This window comes from Protomyctophum bolini (genome assembly GCF_963924005.1).
Source record: "Protomyctophum bolini genome assembly, chromosome: 24".
Classification (NCBI taxonomy): Eukaryota; Metazoa; Chordata; class Actinopteri; order Myctophiformes; family Myctophidae; genus Protomyctophum; species Protomyctophum bolini.
In genome coordinates, this window is record NC_137885.1 from 13,255,033 (window position 1) to 13,277,413 (window position 22,381).

Below are 22,381 nucleotides of genomic sequence, written 5' to 3' on the forward strand. Positions count from 1 at the left end.
GCCTCATGGCTCGGCTTACTTTACTTAGGGTAAACACTAGTGTAATTACACTGTAACGAGAGATGGCTCTTGTTAAAATGGTTCCCTTAAAAGTCAAATTTACTGCAGTGGTTCCCAAAGTGGGGTCCTTGATGGAGTTCCAGGGGGTCCCCAACTAAACGATAGTTTGGAACCAAATGGTCCCTTATGGGTCTGTAACTCTGAGAGTGTACACTCTCAGAGTTGAATTAACATTCATTTTACCATGTAAATTGGGGGTCCCAGAGAGAGAAATGCCATTAAATGAAAGTCCGTAGACTAATGCATGCCAAACTGGGGGGGGGGGGGGGTCCTTGAAATTAAAATGGTTGAGAATCGCTGCTAGAGCCAGGCATATCAAATGGGGGTCCGCGGGCTAATTAGTGTCAATTTGGGGGTCCTTGACATGAAAAAGTTTGGGAAACACTGATTTACTGCATGCTTTTATATACTCTACTTATCTGTCCTCAGAGCTGAATGGCACACCGTTACAATTAACCAGTGTTAATTTATTCATATATACTGCAACTCTTGAGTGTACACAACAACACAATGTACTGCATCCAAATGGACCCTTACAGAGTTAATTGAACATGGAGGATGTTTTATTTCACTGTGTACAGACCCAGGACTCGGCTGTGTAAGTGCTGCTTAGTGATTGAGAAGGGTGCTCCGTATTGATGGTTATAGACGAACGCTCGGTCAGTATTGGCAGTGATAAGACGGGGTCAGCTCTCTCCCTGCTTCCCTCGGCCAGCATATTAACCAGCAGCACAAATCTAAGCCTTTAAATCAATGCTTGTTTATCGCACATTCTCCCTGCGCTAGACTTGAGCTCTGTGCACTGTGCAGTGTCTGCTGTCCCCCAACATTGACTATATTAAAGTTTTATTTTTTAGGTAGTAATGTTTTTTTTAATTAGAAAACAAAGCATCCAACACAAGCTGTGGTTTTGTTGTTGTTAGTCGTGTGCCCCTAAGTATTCTCTCTTCTCAAATGTTTGGGTTATTTATTCACCGTAAAGACAAGGAATGCGGCAAAAAAACGTCCCCATGTATTCAAGGCTTCATGGGGTGAGTAATATTTGATAGAAAGAGTCTGACTATGAGTGGTACGGCTGAAGGGAGGATGGAATTTATTTTTGGAGGCTAATGCTTGGCTTTATACGTTTTATGCTATCAGTGTTGTTTTTGTCGACTAATACTATGACGAAAAATGTCAAATGACAAATGTGAAAAACCTTTTTTCAATGACAAAAACTACACAAAGACGAAATAAAAACTTCTAAGCCATGATGACTAAAACTAAGACTAAATATACTGACAATTTCGTCAACAAATAAAAACTACCGTAGACTAAAATGTTAGGAAGGGACTAGTGGACAAGAGATCCAGTACAAGTCATTTTACACCTTGTTGAATGCTGAAAATCGACTAAAATGACTAAAATCGACTAAAATGTATTTCGACTAAAATCTTATGATATTTAGTCAACTGAAACTAGACTAAACACTAAAACATTCCAGGTGACTAAAATGTTACTGAAACTAAATGAAAACTATTGAAGAGACTAGGACTACAACTATACTGTGCATGTGTATGCTATGGTAGTGCATCTCTCAGTGATGCGTCACCCTCTCCTCCATCCTCCCCCAACCGGCGGCCTGTAATTATGGGATGGCGGTGAAGCGGGGTCACCTGCGTGAGCGATGGTGCTTTAAGGACAGCGATATCCTCCTGTTATAGATGTACTGTATGCATGCAGATGATGCTGCGTCCACTGGTACTACCCCCCCCCCCCACACACACACACACACACACACACTCCATCACAGCTCGCCTCCAGGGACCCATTAGAGAGCTGCAGTTATTATCTGTGTGTGTGTGTGTGTGTGTGTGTGTGTGTGTGTGTGTGTGTGTGTGTGTGTGTGTGTGTGTGTGTGTGTGTGTGTGTGTGTGTGTGTGTGTGTGTGTGTGTGTGTGTGTGTGTGTGTGTGTGTGTGTGTGTGTGTGTGTGTGTGCGTGCGTGCGTGCGTGCAGTGGTGGAAGAAGTATGGAACCTTTACTTTCAGTGGGCTATACTGGTATAAATAAATACTATAGTGTAGAATGTGACTTAACTTACGTAGGCCACTATATTATACATCAGCATTTGCTGAATAATTCCATGATCAATAAATAAATGAATACAATTTGTTGACTATATTTTATAGTCAACATGATCTCAGCCTGCAAAGTGACTAGGTATCGAATCAATGCAGTGTAATTATGATGTAACATTTGCCTCCGAAATGTAGTGGAGTCGACAAAAAGTAGCAGAAAATGACTTCACATTTGTGCAGTACTTGAATGAATGCACTTAGTTATTTTCCATCACACATGTGTGTGTGTGTATGTGTATTGTGTACTGTGTTTGTGTGTGTGTGCCATTTCAGTCCACCAGGGACTCAGGGATGCACTCAGATAGACACACTTTGTGTGTGTGTGTGTGTGTGTGTGTGTGTGTGTGTGTGTGTGTGTGTGCGCAGTGGTTCTCAAATACATTGATATGTAATTGAGTGCGGACCCCTGTTTGGGGATTAAAAAGAACCACCCGTTTTAATTTCTCTCCAACCTATCTTCATATAATTGGTCCTCACTAATGCCCAATCTCATTATAAAATAGCACCAATTCCGTCTACTTGCTCTGTATCAGAGTAGAGCTGTAGACACTTCAGAAACCTGCCTACCAGTGACATCATCGTCGGTAGTCAGGTTTTTTGCAATTTCAAACTATATTTCAAACTTTCAAGACTAATTTGTGGTAAAAATAACCAGGGTCAGGGTGGGGAGGGTCCCTAGTTCAAATAATCAGATTATTTTATTTTGGAAGGAAAAGCCTGAAAAGTTTCGTCATCGTAAAAAATAGTACAGTAACAAATTCCAGTGGAATCAATGAGGTGAGTCAGCCACTCACCCCTGTGTGGCTCAAAGCTCTAATTAAAGCCCTGACCGTTGTTTAATCTCTCTTGATGAAGCTGTTGTTTATGTTTACCCATCATGCCTCTCTCTCTCTGCCAGCCAGCCTATATACTCTCTGTTTCTTCTTAGCCTTCACCCTCGGCACTGGTCGTCTCTTTTTTTCTTCTTTTTTGCTGACAAGAGAGCTAGCAAGCCAGCCCGATATTTGTTGCCAAGCAATAGATCAGGAAGCCACGCACGCACACACGCACGCACACACACGCACGCACCACCAATATCTGCGGCGCCCAAATTGTATTGAACTGTTGGCACTAGTGCGTCGTCTCTCGGTAAAGAGAGTCTGTCTCAGTGACTTTATATTTGATTAGAAGAAGATCCTGAACTTCAGCCCAGTGTGGGGTCAGTCTGGGTTATGTGAGAGAGAGACGTGTGTGTGTGTGTGTGTGTGTGTGTGTGTGTGTGTGTGTGTGCGTGTGCGTGTGCGTGTGGTGTTACATAAGCTTAGAGAGAGACAAGTCCAATAAAGTAAAGAATCACAGGTTTGAGGTGTCAGCAAATGGAAAATGTAATCTTACATAAAGCTGTGGTTCTCAAAACGGTGATTCTCATGTCATTGGCGTTTTTGAAAGATCTTCAAATGTTTTTGCACGTACAGTATGACATGTCCAAAATATAGACGCCAACAGGTTGAAACTAAGTGGATAGTTACTTAGTTCCACTGTTCTTTCACCTGCTAGAAGTTCTAGTTCAATGAGAGAATGTAATGCCTTCCTCACCATGTGACCCATCGGGTCAGAACGACGAGGGCACCGGAAGAGAATTTCCCATTCATTTTTCCATCGACATTTAAGAAAGTTCTTATTTACAGACCTTTAAGTCTCGGACAAAAGCCAACTCGGCTCCTGACAAATCATGACAATAAACACAATTCTTTGGGCCGAACAAATAATTAGAAAGAAGGAGAAAAAAAATGTCATGATTTGTCAGGAGGAGCCGAGTTGGCTTTGTCCGAGGCTTAAAGGTCAAGCAGGGGAGGCACTGTCTGGGGGTCCTCCCGGGGGATCAGACCTCAAGCTCCCAATCTCAGGGCGGACAGTCTGATCACCAGACTGCTGAGCTATAGGGTTCACTCTCTCCGCCGTTATCTCCCCACATACAGTATTGAATCTAATCCAACAACTATAACCTTCTCTTATGACGGGTCCACTGACTCCCTGGCTCTTTTTCAGCCTTATTCACATGCATTTGGGCGTCCTTGACATGAAATTGTTTGAGAACTGACTGACATGTAGAAGGGTAGATTATCACTGGTTTATTCTCTGCCACAGAGACAGGCAGGCAGGCAGGCAGGCAGGCACTAGGCAGGCAGGCAGGTGAGACGAATGCATTAACATTGGAACCAGAAGGCCTGCCTGCGTGGTGGTGTCGTGTCGTGTTGTGTTGTGTCGTGTTGTGTTGTGTTGTGTTGTGTTGTGTCGTGTTGTGTCGTGAAGGCCTGCCTGCGTGGTGGGAAGTTCCCACTGACTGCGCTGACGTGACGGTCCATTCTGAAGGTTACCAATCACAACCCGACCTCAGCTGTCAACTCTGTCCTTCTTCTATCTCCTGTTTCATCCCAGTGTCTCACACGCACGCACGGAAACAAACACAAATTCAGTCTCCCTCTAAGGTAGCAGGTGAACTGGACAAACAGGTGGAACCTCCAGAGAGGTTGAACGGAGAGACCTCACCTTGCTTCTGCAGTATCACTAGAGAGATTAACCACATAGCACTCTGTAATAATCACCATGGCTTTAAGGTTGATAGAGTGCCCCAAACATGCTTGTGTTGTGAGCTTGTAGCTATTTCTGATCAATGGTTTTGAATATGGCAGGCCACTTGGTTGCATGTTGAAAATAGCCAATCTACAGTACAAGCTCACAGGCGTTGTGAGCTTGTAGATCTTGCGATCTTGTAGATCTAGCACAACCGAACATAACATGACTTGTCTTTTAGTTCTACTGGATCTCTTCTCCTCTAGTCCCTCCCTAACATTTTGGTCTATTGTTTATTTGTTGACGACATTTTCAATATGTCTTAGTTTTAGTCATCATAGCTTAGTTTCAATGTAGTATTTGTCAGCGAAAAAAGGTAGTCGGCGAACATTTTTCATCATAGTTCATTTTTCATCATTTCTCATCATTTTTCATCAATAGACAGACAGACAGGCAGGCAGACAGACAGACACACAGAGAGAGGAGATAGACGGAGCGAGCAGAGATGTGACAAAGGAGAGACTGAGAGCGAAGAGCAAATACAGAACAAAAGACGGAACATGTGAAGGGAAATGTGAAAACGAGGCGAATGAGAGATGGAAGGAGGGACGGAGGGAGCAGGAGAAAGAGCGGTGGAGAGGATTCAGTCTTAGCCTTTTGAATAACACACCATTTAGTTTTAGTCCTATATTTAGTCTTCTGAAATAATTTAGTCTTATTTGACTGAATATTAAAATCGTAGTCTTTAGTCAACAAAATGAACACTGGAGAGAGGAGGGGAAAAGGAGAGGGAGAAAGAGATGGCGGGAACAACGAGAAGGAGAGAGACCAAAGTGTTTATGGGGAAACATAATGAGGCAACGAACGCAGAAGGAAAGAGAGGAGAGGAAACATACTGAGGCAACACATAAGGGAAGGGAGGAGAGGAGCTGTTGTGAGAACAAGAGAGAGGGAGAGAGAGAGAGAGAGAGAGAGGGAGGAAGGAAGGGAGGGATTGCATGTGGACGGTCTACATCTAAGTGCAAGGAAGAGAAGCCATCCTCCTCATGTTAAATGCATCGTCTCTGGAGGAAACGCACGCATGCAGCCTCACACACACACACACACACACACACACACACACACAGACACACACACACACACACACACACACACACACACACACACGCGCACACACACACACACACACACACACACACACACACACACACACACACACACACACACACACACACACACACACACACACACACACACAGAGAGAACATTGAGGACAAACAGAGCAGAGCTGTCATGAGGGAGTCGTTTGATCGAAACTTGACCTTCTAGTCTCTGCCATCTCTCTCATCATCCTGTGCGTGTGTGTGTTCGTGTGCGTGTGTGTGCTCCTCAAACACACGCACACACGTGCACACGTGCGTGTGTGTGTGTGTGCGATAGGAGCACACGCACGTGCGTGCGCGCGCGCCCACGTTTGTGGTTTTAAATGGATGTATCCACCTCCCAGACAGACAGATGGCCTTTATAACATACATGGGTTCATCTTTACATCTCTACGGCTACAGGGTTGATCGGGAATCAAACCCGAGATTCCATGTCAGGCTGTATTAGAGCCTGTATGTATGTGGTACGTGGTAAGTCGTTAACACGCATCATAAAAACATGATCTTTGCTTTACAACAAAACCAATCACCGTGCATATTCACCGTGCATAAATCCCTCAGAATTAATTTGACATGTGTCCTGGTAATCTCCATTGTCCCGACGCCCCACCGGGGTCCCCAGTACTGTCCCAGACACCTCACTGGGGGCCCCGCCGCACTGTCACTGTACTATTTGTCTTACCCTACTGGCTAATCCCTCAATTTGTAGTCTAGACGGTGCTCTGAGTCCATGTTTAGCATATAGAACTCCCCCACCATGCACGCACACACACACACACACACACACACGCACACACACACACACACACACACACACACACGTTCCTCATCATCATCACACTCACTGACTCATTATGGTTTGTGTCAGGCTCCTCTCTGTGGTTGGGTTGCCATACACCTACAGTATACGGCACATGCATTTACAGTAGCCTATACATGCAGACTTTAGACATTCATTACTGCATTTAATGGTTTGGCGTTTATAAAAACCAGTCCTGGTGTCCATTGAACTGGATTATTGGACATTTTAGCTCATTCATTGATAAGAACATGAACATCATCAGGAAATCAAATTGAGTGACATTCGATATTTGTGTGTGTGTGCACGTGCGGGCGTGTGTGCGTGTGTTCATGGAGGACATTGGCTGGCGAGTGGAATCAAACCTACGACATTTTACCTGTACGGCCTATTTATTCTAAACACGGGCTGGCCCAGAGATGGAGATCTGAGAACCAGATTCATTAGCCAATCGGAATCGTTAATAATCCACATAATCGATTCCTTCCGTCGATGCCCACATTTCTTTTCCTGACGATGGTGCATTGCAGAGAGGTTATGTCATGTGTCTGGCTGCGCTACTGCAAAGGAAAAGATGTCAAGAGCATTGTAATTTACATGTTCATAATGTCTGTCACTAGGCAGACTCTCATGTCTTCTATCTACTGTTTCTACACTATTTCCAGACTCTGATAATTAAACCGTTGTAAAAACCTGCGTAGTTACTGTTCATTTGCCACTGAAAATTTATCAGGAATCGGGTCAATAAAAGTATAACTAACAAATGCAGAGTACAGTATAGTAACTATCACAATAAAAGTATAGCTGCACCTCTCAGTTCACACTCGTGTGATTCTTTTTTCACATGTGTTGAGCTTTTCTGCCTTTGTCTGGACACTTCAGTGGAGAGTGACAGGAAACAGGGAGTGACACACAGGCCTGTCACAGTTGTTACATCATCGTCTAAATCGCCGTTATGTGAGATAATCCCAATCGTTTTTGGCATAATCGTTTCCATGTTGTATTTTCAAAAAATAGTGGACACGGCAGATCTACAAGCTCAAAACCCATCATGATTTGCAGCGCGCCACTGCCTCAAAGGCAAACAGAAATGTTACTCCTATGTTCCCCTTTTCAATGCCAAAAACTCAATCAAATTGTTAATCGCAATTACAATTTACTTTGAGCATTTAGCAGACGCTCTTAATCCAGAGCGATTTACAGTTTGGCCAACATTTAATCCAATTCTGTAATGACAACAAGGTTATTCTGTCCAGCAAGGTGCTGCTGCCAGTTGGCAGCTACACTTATATTAGTGAAGCATGATGGCATACGACATCCTGGCTGGATCATTGTATTTCTACAGCCGATGCTAACGACAGTATAGAGAAGATTGAGATCCTTCATCCTACATGGTCTGGCCACAGCAGATCACATGCTCTTCTCTGTGACTGTAAACGTTAAAGGTCTACCTGAGCTAGCCAGCTATGATAACCCAAATCAAACAAACTGGACTGGGCAAACCTCACAGGAAATGTACAAGGCACTGACTGATGTTTACTTAAATAATATTGATTTAGCTGTTGATGCTATTACATGTGGAAACATTAATTGTAAGGATGGTGGCCTGTGTAAAATGTATGACATAATAGTAAATAGTTTGGTTATGGGAAGCAATCCTCTTAAAAGAAAAAAGAGACGATATAACATGAAACCTGGTTGGAATGTACAGTATATATGTTCAAGAACAGTATGTAGAGGCTAAAGCAGCTTTTAAGTGTTGGGTATTAGCAGGAAAGCCTATAGACATAGCCCTGAGTGTGAACGCAAGCAGCATGCAAACTCTAGATATAAGTATGCTCTGTGCTATATTAAAATAAATGAACAGGCCATGAGGGCAAACTCTATGGCTGAAAAGCTACAGGAAAACAATGTTGATGAGTTCTGTATGACTTCTGTACTGACTGACAATTTCCTTTAAGCGTATAAATACATACGTTTCTTCTTGAAACCAAATTGGTTGTCGCCGATTGCTGTATACTCTTTAAAGGAATTGCCACTAGAATGGTCAAGAGGTGCACGCCACGCACATCCACAACTTTCAACGGGTGCAGGATCCAAAAAAGTTACTAGGAAATGAAAAGAGGAGGTTTTGAAAGCTCCCAAACAAATGTATTGATAGTGAGCTGACGAAGGCCCCTGAGTCCCAAACGTTGTATTGTTTTCTGCTCGTTGTCAATACATTTGTTTGAGAGCTTTTAAAAGGGTGTGCAGACCTCTTTTCTGTTCCTAGGAATAGCCACTAGGCCATCACCTGCGCCCCCTGCTCAAGGGCACTTCTGAAACGCAGCAAGGCAGGCAGAGGGATCTGAGGATTCATCCATCCCGCCATGAAAGGAAACACAATGAAATGTGGATTTTTCTGTCCAGCTGATGTTGTAGGACACTGAATGTTCACTTTGTTATATTATGTGAAACACTGGGGATTTTCTCCCATCGACCTGTCAGTGAGAGCTGTGGAAAAGTATTCCTACTTGGAGGCTGAAATACACAAAAGGGCAGATTATTTTTAGAAACCACACCCGAGAGTGGCTGGCTGTGATAAACTGCTGTGTCAATTAAAATAGTTTGTTCCCTGAAACTCTAGATGTAGTGCCACTATAGCAGTGATTACATTGCAGCTTGTGTGAAAAGATTTGGTGTCGACGAAACGAAGAATAAATAGACGGGAAAATAAAGAAAAAAAACAAACGGTGAAATTACCGAATTAACTCAAGGTTCTGTTGACTACGTCTAGAGCAGGGGTGACTTCAACGTTTTTCAGCCCAAGGACCCCTTATCTGAGAGAGAGAGAGAGAGAGAGAGAGATTCTGCATAGATAGTCATAGACAATTGTTTGACAAATTGACAGCATTATGATCACTCATCAGTGTACATTGGGTGCATGTTAAAGCTGCTATAAGCAATAATATGTCAACATTTTAAGGAGCAGACCACGTACAGAGTGAAAGGTTAAGGTTACTACGTATTGCCAGTTTAAATGTCTGAAAATACACATTAAAGCTGCTATAAGCAATAATGTCAACATTGTAATGTTTTTTTTGTGGTATTCAGACAGCCAGCAATGGGTAGAACACTCCCCCCAAAAATGTGTCTCTCTGACGCATTTCCTAGAAGCTTTTGCCGTCTACTTCCTTGCGACCAGGTTTTTTTTTTTTTTCAACCAATGACAAAGCTTCTAGGAACATCTTTGAATGCAGATTGCGGCCCCTAGATGTGTCACAGAGACAACATTCTTTTGGGAGCGTTCTACTCATTGCTGGCTGTCTGAATACCACAAAAAATAACATTACAATGTTGACATTATTACTTATAGCAGCTTTAATGTGTATTTTCAGACAATTAAACTGTCAATACGTAGTAACCTTAACCTTTCACTCTGTACGTGGTCTGCTCCTTATCCCCTCTACACCAAACTTCTGCTGAAAAGAGCCAGTCTACAAGCTTGTAGATCTCCCCCCCCCCCACCCTCTTCTGTGGTAACTCTGAGGTCCCCCTGTTCTGTTGAAGACCCGGCGATTGTTGGAAAAAGCCACGTTAACGTTAATGCAGAAAATAGTTGGTTTCCTGTCGCTGGTGTTGAAGCTGGAATGTCTTTATTTATGTGACTGCAGCATAGCAAGGTCACTTCACTGAGTGGAGAGAAGTGCGGCATGCTGTAGGCAGCGTGGGACCCAGGAAATGCCAAGGAGGCAGTTTTTTCCCCCTCTCTCTTCTTAAAGCTCTAATTAAATAGCATTTTCTTGCAAACTGCTGCTTGCTGTATTCCAGCGGAGCAGACTTGGTGTTGATTTATAAACCTGGAATATTATTTTTCTTTCTGTACAGTGTAGATTCTCGAATAATCCTCTCCTCTCCTCTCCTCTCCTCTCCTCTCCTCTCCTCTCCTCTCCTCTCCTCTCCTCTCCTCTCTTGGCACAGGAGGCATGAAGGCCTCACAAGAAGGAACTCTTCCATTCCCCTTATTACCAAAACAATGATATGTTCACCGTCATACTGAATTTCTGTCCTCCGTCTGTCTGTCTGTCTTATATTCTTTAAAAATATGATTAATTAATACATTATGATTAGTGAGTAGAGAGATCGGAAAACAGGAGAGAGGGAAATGAATACATGTAGCAATGGGTCTCAGGTTGGATTCAAACTGTGGCAAGGACTATATCTTTCACACACTTTTCCAGGTTAGCTACCAGATAAACTAATATATTTTGAACAATATGACAAAATCACAGGCAAGAAGAACACTGACAATTCATTTTCCTGCCCAGTGCATTCTGTCCTGAAGGCTAAACCTACATGTACACGCACGCAGCCACACACACACACACACACACACACACACACACACACACACACACACACACTAACACGTATGCACGCACAGAGACAGCCTTGTGTTCTGTCCAAATGTCCTTGATGGACGGACACTGAACCCTCGCTCGGCCGTTCAGCCATGCAAGCAAGACGCTCTGCATTTAGCATGTCTGCTAAACGTCTAGCATGTAAACACTGTGCCCACATCAGGTGTTGTTGTGTGCTTAGTTAAGAGCCCTGTGTCTGGAGAACCGCAGGGCCCCCGCTCACGTCGCATGTAGGTTCTGAGATGTGACTGCAGAACGGCAAGGTCACCCACTGGTGGAGAGAAGTGCTGCGTGCTGTAGGCAGGCACGCAGGCAGCGTGAGACCCAGGAAATGCCAAGGAAGCAGTTTTTTTTTCTTTTTTTTTTCAAGAAAATGCTAAAACCTTCTTAAAGCTCTAATTAAATAGCATTTTCTTCCAAACCGCTCGCTGTATTTCAGCGGGGAAGACTTGGTGTTGATGTATATATAAACCTGCCTGTAAAACAGGGGTCTTCAACGGGGGGTTCCGGGACTCAGAGGTTTGGTGTAGAGGGAAAATAGAGCAGACTAAAACATGAGATCCATTTTATCCATGTGATTGTGAATCCAAGCCATAGTGAATGGAAACACACCTGGAACCTGTGAAATATGTTTCATGATGTTCATAATGTTTCACTTAGTTTTTGTATGTCCGTCTGTTTCTCTCTCTCCCTCCCTCTCAGCTTCTGTCTTTGTGTAAGAACCAGGAGACAGTTAGACCTCACACCGAGTCCAAACTTAGCCTATTATAGCTTAAATGGCATGCATTGTATTTGTACAGTAGGCTACTGTTTATGCATACAGTCACTGTCAGTAATGCATAAGCCCTTTAAGCTATAACTATAGGCTAAGTTTGAACTTAGTGTGAGGGGTATCCGGAGAACTCGCCAGTTTACCAACTCGCCGCAATTTAGTGCATTTTAGTTTTACTTCACCTTCATTTAAATTGCTTTGAATTGAGAGAGAGAGAGATGATAGTTGTTTAGAGTTAACACTAGAGAAAGTAGGAATGGTAAAAGTTTAAACACCAAAGTACCGAAACAATGTAATTCATTAGTAAACAAAATAGTAGGCCTACTCATCATTGGTATAATTCACATCATTTCATTATTTCATCATCATTATCTATACCATTTAATTGCACAAAATAATTTGATCAAAAATGATGATTTTTTAACTTGGTAAACTGGCGGGTTCTCCGGAGTCCGTGTGAGGTGTCTGGCTGCTGAATGCTAACGGGGAGTTGGCTGCCTGGTGTGCACTGTGCCGGGCTCTTGATTTGAAGCCAGAATAAGTATGAATTCCCCTCCAAAACGGCAGTGTAATTGTTGGGGCATAAAGCACGGTGACGTCTGTAGTTTACACAACCTCTTTGATGTTTTCATAAGTGTTAAACGGCCTCCCACGGCCTCTGCACACGGCCAAACCTTTTTTATCTGCCTCTGACTCATTAGACCAATGGTCACCGGTTCTCAAACATTTTCATGTCAAGGATCCCCAAAAATGTATATGTTTTTGTCCGTGGACTCCCATTTGAAAATATTTTTGTGTCGGGGACAGGCGGCAGATTTGGTGCATGTTTCCTACCTTTCCTGCCTCTCTCCACTCTTTCACAAATACGAAAAGCCTTTATTTTGGTATTTTTCCAAGATGTTTTCCCGGGCCCTGCTTCGAGAACCACTGCATTATTAGACAATGGTCGTCTTTAACTACTTGAACCCTAGCATCCCTATTCTGGAGGGATCAGTCGGCCAAAACATGAAATATTGGCTATTTTCGCCAATTATATGTGGCATATAGGGGGAAAAAGAAGGGGGCCAAGTATAGACCCCTGAGGAACTCTGGTCAGCGAAGGGTTTAAGTGGGGGACACACGTTAAAATAGAGGACTGTTTATAGCTGTTCAAATACAACATGATATTCAACAGCGAGAGAACACAGTCAGAGAGGGATTATTGAAGTCCAGCTGTTAGTTTATAGAGCAGTCAGTCCACACCACAGACCATCATCATTACAGCATGATTTATAACTCTGCTAGGGAGGGGCTGGGTCTGGTTCCTATACTTCCTACTGTCTCTCTCTCTACTTCATGGGCGTGCTGTTATGTCTTCATCGCTATAATCTCGCCTGTCACTCACTGTATTTGCTGCATCGTAGTAGGGCTGCAAATGTAGACCGTAAAATGATTATCATATCGATTGCTTTGTAGATTCATCGAGTAACCAAGAAGCACGTTTATGTTGTGTCAATGTATTGACACAAGATAATTTGATTAGTCTGATTAACAACATAAGCCTTATTTTGTACATCATTGACAAGAATGGTGTCAACAACATGCACAAAAAATATGAAAAATGCTCACAAGCAAGCTTGTAGATCTGCTATTAAGTGTTTGAAAGATCTTGCAAAGTTGTCAGCAGTTTGGAATAATTCTTTTTGACACTGTTCTTTTCATACGGAGCCAATACAAAGCCTTTTCAGATCGGCGTTTAATTAAAATGGCTGTAAATACAGGTCAAATTGGGTGACATGACAATGTTTGAGAAACACACTGTGTATGCACAGTATACTAATGTCTAAATAAATAGACCCAGGGCCATCTAATAGAACAGTTACGATATTGAGGGGGCAGAAACAGAGCGCTCGAGCGCTGTTCATGCAGCCTGAACTGAGACAAGCTGGAGTTGGAAATACATTGTTTTCAACGAGGGCGGCGCCCATAAGAGCAGTTTTAAAGTATTGTACAGTAACAACTAAAGTCTCTTTAATGTTTATGTTGTACTGTCTATTACTACAAAACAATCTAAAACAAAGGGATTTAAGATCATTAAAGCTGGCCTGTTGCCTGAGTCCAATGCATTTCTGCCTTCTTCCGGTCCAGGACTTGTCCCAGTTGGTTGTCCCCACGCTCAATAGAAGTCTATGTAGGAGAGCATCCATTGGACTGGCCCCATGAAGTGAACGTAGTTTGCGTAACTCTGTCTACTATATCGAAGGCTCTGGAACGGCCATAATCTGTCAAATGTAGTGAAACAAAAGAACAAGGATTGAAGTCGGAGGTGTTCACGATGATAATGGCGGTACGGAAGCGGAGGGGCTTTCAGAGCAGCTGTGGTGTGCAGCTGGTGGTCCCTCCGACCGGGACAAGACCCTGTTCCTCCTCGGACCTCTGACTATCAGTGTTGTTTTTGGCAACACATTTAGATTTTAGTGTAAGTCGTAGTCTCTTGAATAGTTTTCATTTATTTTGAGTCACATTTTAGTCACCCGGAATGTTTTAGTGTTAGTCCAGTTTTAGTCATCATAGCTTAGTTTTTATTTAGTTTCCATTTTGTTTTCATCAGTGGAAAAAGGTATATATTATTATTAGTTTTAGTCGACAAAATCAACACTGCTCTGACCTGACATATTGGCATGAGAAAACAGATGTTTACTGTACATTGTCCAAGCAAGTGTCAAGATATTATACAAACTGTGGGAAGGTAATGTATATACGGTTGGAGTGGGAACAGCATTTTGTAAAAGGAGCTACCGTATGTCACATTGCGTCGTTATATACATGTTATACAGGAACATACTGTACACATGCACGCACAAAAACATCATGCAGTCCAAGCACGCCACACATGCATGCACGCGCATGGACATACGGTACATGCATGCACATAGACACATGAGTGCCGCACTGCGCGCACACACAACACTTAACACATTTCTCTGTCATGCTGACACATACAGTACACACACATCACAACATGCTCTTTCCCTCGCTCTTTCTCTCTCTCCGCCTCTCTCTCTCTCTCTCTCTCTCTCTCTCTGCCTCAGTAACAGGAAGCTGTAGACAGTGACCTGCCTCTACACAATAGCAGAGGTCCAGTCCAGCCACTCAGATCCCATTCAGGTATAAAAATAGACATGAGCTACTGAGCAGTGAGCACACACACACTCTTCCTGCCAACACACACACACACACACACACACACACACACACACACACACACACACACACACACACACATGTGCACGCACGGACGTACGCACACCTGCATGCACGGATGCATGCGTTTATGCTTGCATGCACACACACGCATACATGTACTGTATGACTATACTTGTGAGGACATTGACATTTTAAGGAGCCGATTTTATGAATGTAATTTAAAAATGTCTTTGCTATTTTCTTAACGCTAAAACTTAAAAATACAAGTGCACGCAGTCACACACCCACACACACATCTCCTCCCCTGGGTAGGTGATGATGATGTCACATCCTGTCCCATGGACGGAGCTGCCTTTCAGTGCTCCCATGACGACTGGGGCTGATCTGGAGTCTGTGCCCTTGCATCCTTCACTGTGTCCTTGCATCCTTCACTAGTGTCCTTACATCCTTCATTCAGAGTAGACACAGGCTGCATCCTGAGTCTCTTCTCGCCTGATACCTCTCCTCTCCTCTATATCCTCGCTTGAACGGACCGGAAGTTCAACTCGGTATAGCATTCATTATTAGCACGTATTAGCGGCTGCGCCCTCCAAGCAGTGAGGAGAGAGGATTAGGAGGCATCTCTGAGGAGCTGCTGCAGAATGAGTGCAGAGACTTTGAAGTCCCTCGCTGCCTGCTCGGGGCAGGACTAGCAGCAGCAGCAGACTTGGAAATATTGACCTGGAAAATGGTGGACCGACTTGAACTTCCGGTTCACGTGAGCATAGAGGAGAGCATGGATTCAAGTTCTCAATCTCAGTCACCAGTACGAGTGATTTCAGTCATTTGGATTCCATATAGAAGCCACAGCATGTCTTTTGTGAAAGCATGCCCCGCACTGAAAATAGCAGATCTACTAGCTCACAACACCGCGGAGCGATGTGTAGTGAGCTTGTAGATCGGCTATTTCAGGTCATTAGTTAATTTAAAGGTATATTCAGTGATTTCACTTATTTCAAATATTAATATGTATTTTTTTCTGTTTTTGTGTTAATCCTCCCTAGTCCCTACTATAGAGTGTGCTGACCATATAATTAGTTCCTCCCTGTCCCCACTCCCAGTGAACCGCAGGGGTCAAAACCCCTAGTTTCGGCTTTGGTGGTGGGTGAGAGAGCTTTCATCCAATCAAGATAGAGGGGGCCTTCCTCCAATCAGGATTGAGCGGGGTGGGCCTTGGTGCGCGTGCTGTTGCCCTGTTGCGTGTCCCCCCACTGTAGAGTGTGTGCATGTGCACATCTTCTTGCCGGTTAGGACCGGGTTTTTTTAGAAGCATCTTCCAGAAACATGAATGGTCTCAGAAATGTCATAAAAGCGAGCTCAAATGATTGATTTCTTCATCGTCATTACATTTCCAGTCTTGATATTTTATTTAGCTTTCTTCCATGGAAGGAGAGTTAACATGATAACATCAAGAACGCTGTGAAGGAAGGATGTAAGGACACATGGAAGCCTCTAAAGGCAGGACACCGTTTAAGGATGCTGGCCTATTGTTTGCCTTGCGGTCATTGTTATTTTTTTTTCTTGAGTGTTTTTCAAGCATTCATTTTGTGGTCCACCACCAACTCCCCCTTTCGCCGTATACCATGATCCCTCTTGATCTGAGAGGATTGTTTATAATGAGACGGTTTTGTTGAAGAGTAAAAAGCTCACCAGTTCCACTCGCAAGGAAGACAGAATGTCTTCATTTGGCTTTGGTTTTGAACCCAAGCCAGCTCCCGGGGTGATGCCGGGGCAGTGTTGATTTCGTCGACTAAATCTAAGACGAAAAATGTCCGTCGACTAGCTTTTTTTCACTGACGAAAACGAAATGAAAGCTAAGCTGTGATGACTAAAACTAAGACTAAATATATTGACAATTTCGTCAACAAATACAAACTAGACTAAAATGTTAGGAAGGGACTAGTTGACAAGAGATCCTGTATAAGTCATTTTACCCTTTGTTGCATGCTGAAAATAGCAGATCTACAAGACCACAACGCGTCTCACTATGACTCATTGTGAGCTTGTAGATCGGCTATTTTTAAGTGTAAAAAACTTAAAAGCATCAAGGCCCACCAAAATACATTTTAGTCCTGATTGGAGGAAGGCCCCCTCTATCTTGATTGAATGATCATCTATTTAGTCGACTAAAACTAGACTAACCATTCCAGGTGACTAAAATGTGACTAAGACTAAATTAAAACTCCAAAAAATAGGAATAAAAAAAAATCCAAAAAGGTAGCACATCCAAAAATGAAACAAGCGGTGGACAAAGTATAGGCTACTCACATTTCCATTTATTTATTGGCACTCACCAAAAAGGAACGCTTACACGTTTCGGCTATGCAGCCTTCATCAGAGCTATTAAAACTATTCAAATGTAGTGCCAAAATCAACACTGATGCGGTTGTGGAGGCCATCTGCAACTGGCAGAAAAAGCCAACGTCATGCACACACTTTGGAACACTTCATGTCAAGGACGAATTGATATGCATTCGCCTATGGACCCCCATCTGAAAAGATTGAGTTGAGTGTCTGGGAGGATCCCCATATAAGAGAAGGTCAAACATGAATTCATGAATATATACAAATTTGTCAAAAGTGTTATTCAAGAATAGCTGATCTATAAAGCATACACGTGTTGCTTTGAGACTCATGGCGAGCTTGAAGATCATCTATTGCCGAATAGCATAATTATATGAAATAGGGTTGAAGTGGTTAAACCTTCCTGGGAACAAAATGTGCTGTAAATAACCTTCCTAATAATAGATACATAATTCAGATACCATTCAGATTTAATCCTTGATTAAAAAATGTGACACGGAAACACTTCATTTCCCCAGATCTTTATTGAATGCAGAAGCAATTTGACGAGATCATTAAACTCAGGGCGAAATGCTATTTTAATCATATTAAACAGTGCACTTTTAGAAGGCCACTTAAAAATGTCTACTTGCACACTTGAAATAGACATTTGACACATAATAACGCCGCTATTAAAACATGCCACTTCCTCAGCAAATAAATAGCCCTGGTGATACAAAGTGCTTCAGATAAATGAGGCCAGTGCGGCCTGTTGGCAGATGGTGACCCAGTAGAGAGAGAGATCCTCTCCGTCTCCTCAAGGAAGGAAGGCAGGAGACGGAGACACAGATGGGAAGGAAGAGAGTAGAGACTGTCCTCAGAGGAGCCACGGCAGATTTCTGAGGAGACACTTCTGGATTATAATCCAGGGAGGGATGTTGTTGTCAGTATAGTGTCACACATGAACTGTGTCAATGGTGGCTCTCTCATGTTTACATGTCAAGGATGCCCATATCACAGGTTGTTGTTTCAACCTTTTTCACCATGGGGGTCGGCAATGGCTTAGGGGGAGGGCGAGCGGCCGCGTTCGATCGCGGGCTCCCCCCGGCCCGGAGTTAGTGCCATCGAGCAAGACTCTGAACACCTAATTTCGCCTCCAGATGAGCAGGTTGGAGCCTTGCATGGTTTCCTCCACCATCGGTTTATGAATGCGTGTGTGAATGGGTGATTTATTTTCAAAATCTTTCCAAAATAGCGGATCTATAGAGCTCAAGTATAATATAGGGTTACCGTGTTTACACTGTTCCTCGTGTTGCTTGTGACCCCCCCCCCCCCCACGCCCCCTCAAGGACCCGTGGAGCCCTCCATGGAATTGTTAGTTCAGCCTTGATGATCTCTTGATCCAAACCTTCACCTGCTGAACATGGATTCAATGCCACAATTCATTTCACTCCTGCATAACACCCGTGGCGTTGTCTCTCTCTCTCTCTCTCTCTCTCTCTCTCTCTCTCTCTCTCTCTCTCTCTCTCTATCTCTCTCTCTCTCTCTCTCTCTCTCTCTCTCTCTTCTCTCCACTTCCCTTCTCATCTTCCTCAGTAGACAGAAAAATAATGACTCATAAAGACTACCCACAGTCTATTTTTACTCTAACCCAAAATACTTTGCATTCCATGGATCTCCTCGGCCAGAATGTCTCGGTTGATTTTAACGGATTGTTGTCGGAAAAAAAACGTGGAAAGTATTCACTTTGGTGGGTGGGGAAAACTAGGCTAATTAGGCTAGCGGGTGGTGGTTGGTTCTTGGTTGTGGAATCGCATTAATTAGCCAATAAATCATTTATCGGTGAACAAGACAAGGCCTTCAGGGGGACTCACGAGCATCTGTTGTTTGCCACAAAAAAAACATGGTGTACAAATGGAGACCCCCCCTCTCCCTTTCTCTCCCCTCCCCTCCTCCCCCTTCTCCAAACGCCCGAGAGGAGTAGGAGGAGAGGCCAGGAGCGTGTTCTCTGAAGCCGTGACAGGGGCCTTGCTCCCCTCTCACCGCACGCTGTCAATTATGAGGTAAATAACACCGCAGTGATTTACAGCCCTGCTGAGTGCCAGGCGGCGAGAGGGACAAGATGACTTGTAGGGGAGGACTGTGGGCTGTCAACTGCCGCTGTCATTTGACAAGCCCTTGTAAGCTCGTCTCGTCTGTCCTCCTATAGGCTCACGTCGGGTTGTATACCGACCGGCGAGAGAAAATGATTTGTGAGTCCTTTTGATGTTCACCTGTCTTTCCCTGAATACAATCTGTCACTCGTGAGCATTGAGATGTTGGCGGGGCATGCTGCAAAAACTATGTATAATAAAAACAAGAAAACATCAAGAAAAATTTATAATAAAACAAGATGAGATAAAAAGGTTATAATGAAAACAAGAAGAAACGCAAGGCTGTTTTCGCTCTTTCTGTTGTACGGCAAAGTATAAAAAAGGGCTTAAGTGGGTTAATCAGAATAATCTATTTAGTCGGTTATGAAAAATCAATTTGAATTGTTTTCACGCTTGGTTCTATTTTCCAAACCTTCTCAATAGAGCACCTTTTGTCCGACAGGCCTAGGACTAATATTACTTAGAAGTGCCCGGGCTATCAAACAGTCCATCTGTAATGCCAGGCCTGTTACTCATTGGAGTCCAGACAGCATGGCAGAGTGGCACAGCGCTCCACATCACACAGTATTAAATGAGAGCTTGTTAAAGCGTCTGGTCTGGTCTGGGTTGGGTTGGGGAGGTTGGGGGATGCAAGGAGGCTGACCCAGGGGTTCATATTGAAGCTGGCTTACTGACTGACTGGTTGGTTGGCTAACTGCTGACTGCCATCCACCCAGGCAGCCAGTTAGTAACCTGTCGGCTGGCTGGCTGGCTGGCTGGATGGAATGGATGGATGGATGGAAGGCAGGCAGTGCTCTCAGACCCTGGCTGGCCTGGCACAGATCTGCTGTTTGTAGTTAAGCTGTTTAGGATGCATAGTTGCATACATGCAGGGTGGAACGTAATGTATTAACGTGCGCGCACACACACACACACACACACACACACACACACACACACACACACACACACACACACACACACACACACCTCCTGTTTTTGTGTCTCTTTCTCTCTCGCTCTCTCTCTCTCTCTGACTCTCAGTCACACGCTCATGGGACAAACTGAGCCTCAGGTGTGTGTGTGTGTGTGTGTGTGCGCTCGTCTTTTATGCATTCACCCGCAAGTATTTGTGGTGTGTTTTGTGGACCTGTATATGCAGATGATGAACCCATTTATGTGTGTAACAATATGTGGGTGTATAGGAGTGTGTGCTTGTGTGTGTGTGTGTGTGTGTGTGCGCGCGCAGGAGGACTCCAGGCAGCAGCATAATTAAGCCCAGTGGAAGTGGTTGATGGTGACTAAACCTAACCACCATGCACCCTGTGCCTCCCACAGCCATCCGCCTACCTGCTGCGCGCCTCGTAATGTTTACTTCTGAACTGGATCACACCGGATTATATATGAAATATGCATTTATGATGATTTGTGCAGATGTACAAGCTTACAACGCGTTACCTCGCAGCACTTTGTGAGCTTGTAGATCTGCGCTGCACAGTGCACAATCTGTTGTAAACCAGCCGGGCTGCATGATGCCATTGATTTGCTTCCTGATCCAAAGCTTACTGTGATTCACCGTCCTCGTCGTAATCCCTGTATGCTGATTAATTTGTGTTTAAATCTTGTGTGACACGATTCTGTTTGTTAATAATAAACATAAAACCAGCTAATACTGATATAGTCAGTCAGTCAGTAAGTAGGATTTTTACCAATTCGGTTCCTTAATGATTCCCTGTTCCGATTCCTGTAGTTATTGTGACTGTATAGCCGGCGTGACGTCCACACACCAGCTCTGACAGTGTAGATAAGACGCTTCCGGTTCTTCAATGTTGGATCCGATTCCTTCATTTCCAGATCCCGACCCTATCAGTCAGTCAGTCAGTCAGTCAGTAAGTCAACTAGATTTGACTGCATGTTTTTTCATTGAACGACAACTTTGCTCTGACTTACCGTATAATGTCCCAGCAGGTCTGCTTGGGTGGGCTTTCCCTTGGATTGCTGTCACGTTGTTGTTAAAAAGCACACATAGACGTGACTAAACACGCTTTGGAACACGACGTAACATATGTCATATGTCTGGTAAAAGCATCTCACATCACTCTGCACACTTATCATACTGTATATCTGTTGTGTAGAAGGGAGAACTGTGTGTGTGTGTGTGTGTGTGTGTGTGTGTGCGCGGCGCGTGCACAGTCTCTGCATGCATGCGCGCGTGGTCTGTGGTGCAGTAGTACCGATTATAAAGTGGTGGAGCTCTTCCAGGAATAGGAAGCCTTGCGGGGCCAGACATTGTCAGATCAGTGGCTGTACTGTAACTGTCACACAGATCAGATGAGTGAGGGCAGTACTGTGTTCCAGCTCCGCTACAGCACTTGAAGCTCGGTCAGAAAGTTGCCAGTCCAATGTGTTTTAACCTGCATTCAGAACATAGGAACCCCTTTTGGCCTGACCAACCCATGTTTCTATGTCAGTGCTTCTCAAACATTTTCATGCCAAGGGAGCACCAGATATATGTAATTGGCCGCCGACCCCCATCTGAAAATATGTTGTTCCAGGGACCTTCCGAAAGCAAAGATTTGAGTTAAAAACATTCGCTCTGAAAGAATATATATATTCCAAATTTGTGCCACATTTTCATGATTTTTCAAAAATGGCTGACCTACAAGCTGGGGTTTAGCAACGTGTTTTAACCCCCGAGCGGCGGGGCTCTCTGCCTCTGCTCCGTCTGCTTTTTGATTTAACAAAACTACTGGCTGAGGTTAAACCTCAGGTTAAAGCTCAGCCCAGTGAAAGCCTACAGTTTTCGCCTGGCCATAGCTGAATGGGTAGAGATGCAGCCTGCATGCGGCTGGGGAAACAAGGTCCCGGTACCGTT

At 43.9% G+C, this 22,381-nt stretch overlaps 1 protein-coding gene across 1 annotated transcript in view; it reads left to right on the forward strand.

The window, feature by feature from the left end:
- agap1 (ArfGAP with GTPase domain, ankyrin repeat and PH domain 1) overlaps positions 1 to 22,381 on the forward strand; it is a 267,320-nt gene that overhangs the window by 23,543 nt on the left and 221,396 nt on the right. The window lies entirely within an intron of this gene.